We start from the raw sequence: 1,850 nt of genomic DNA, 5'->3' as shown, positions 1-1,850 counted from the left end.
TCTGCATGTGAAAGTTGGACCTAGAAAAAGAAAGACATAAGAAGGAGAGATGCCTATGATGCTCACTCTCCCGACACAACTGCTGAAGCCAAAGCGGGTGAACAAGTAAATGTGGTGAAGAAAGCTGATGGTGCCCAGCTATCAAAAGAGATAGTATAGTGACTGGGGTCTTAAAGGCTTGAAGATAAACAAGCGGCCATCTAGCTCAGAAGCAATAAAGCCCACATGGAAGAACACACCAACCTGTGTGATTGCGTGGTCCCAAAGGGATCAGTTATCAGGCATCAAAGAACACAAAATCATATCATTGACTGCACACCTCTATGATATGATCGCCGAAGACAAACGGGTGCATAAGCAAATGTGGCGAAGAAAGCTGATGGTGCCCAGCTATCGAAAGAGATAGTGTCTGGGGTCTTAAAGGCTTGAAGGTGAACAAGCAGTCATCTAGCTCAGAAGCAATAAAGCCCACATGGAAGAAGCACACTAGCCGGTGCGATCACGAGGTGCCAAAGGGACCAGGTATAAGGCATCATGCAGAAAAAAAAATAATATATGTGTGTGTATATGTATGTATATGCATATATATGTGTGTATGTATATGTATATATGTGCATGTATGTGTGTGTATATATATGTGTGTGTATATGTGTGTGTATATATATATATATAGACCATAGTGAATGAAGGGGGAAGTGTAGAGTGGAGACCCGAGGCCCAAGTGGCGACCACTGGAGATCCCCTCACAGAGGGGTTTAGGAGAGGAGATGGGTCAGTCAGGGTGCAATGTAGCACCAATGAAGAACACAGCTTTCCCCCAGATCCTGGATGCTTCCTCCCCCCAACTACCATGATCCGAATTCTGCCTTGCAGGACTGGATAAGGCATAGATTGTACACTGGTGCATATGGGAGCTGGAGGCACAGGGAATCCAGGGTGGACAATACCTTCAGGACCAGGGGTGTGAGGGGCGGGGCTGGGAGAGTGGAGGGTGAGTAGTTTGGAAAGGGGGAACTGATTAAAAGGATCCACATGTGACCTCCTCCCTGGGAGATGGACAGTAGAGCAGGGGGGGAAGGGAGACTCCAGATAGGGCAAGATATGACAAAATAACAATCTGTGGATTATCAAGGGCTCATGAGGGAGGGGGGAGTGGGGAGGGAGGGGAAAAAAAAGAGGACCTGATGCAGAGGACTTAAGTTGAGAGCAAATGGTTTGAGAGTGATAAGAGCAAAGAATGTACTGATGTGCTTTATACAATTGATGTATGTATATGTGTGGATTGTGATAAGAGTTGTATGAGCCCCTAATAAAATGTAAAAAAAGAAAAAAAAAGAAAATGATTAGGGAAAAGAATGTACAGATGTGCTTTATATAATTGATGTATGTATATGCATGGATTGTGATAAGAGTTGTATGAGCCCCTAATAAAATGTTTTAAAAAAAAAGGAGAGATGTATTCATGTTTTGGTGTTGGTGAGTATTCAGTACATGTGAGCAGCCAGTAGAAAAACAAAACAAAAAACTAATAGCCAATAGAAACACAACCAGGATGCTTCTTTTTTTTTAATTATAAAAAGTTATTTATTGAATATTCTGATTTTAGATAGCGTGATTTTTTTTTTTTTTTTGCGCAGCTGGTGGTTTTAAACAGCTGACTTGTGGTTAGCAATCCAATGCATAACCACTATGCCACAGGAAAAACCAGTCTCAAGAAAAGGATATGCTTGGTAAAACAGAGGGTCATAAAAATCAAGGGAGACCCTCCCTGAGATGAATGGATACCATCATTACAACAGTGATCTCAAACTTACTCGCAATTAGGACGATGGCACAACAGCAGGCAACAC

This window comes from Tenrec ecaudatus, chromosome 3, assembly GCF_050624435.1.
Source record: "Tenrec ecaudatus isolate mTenEca1 chromosome 3, mTenEca1.hap1, whole genome shotgun sequence".
In the NCBI taxonomy this organism is placed as follows: Eukaryota; Metazoa; Chordata; class Mammalia; order Afrosoricida; family Tenrecidae; genus Tenrec; species Tenrec ecaudatus.
The sequence above is the reverse complement of the archived record's forward strand: the minus strand, read 5'-3'. Positions refer to the sequence as shown.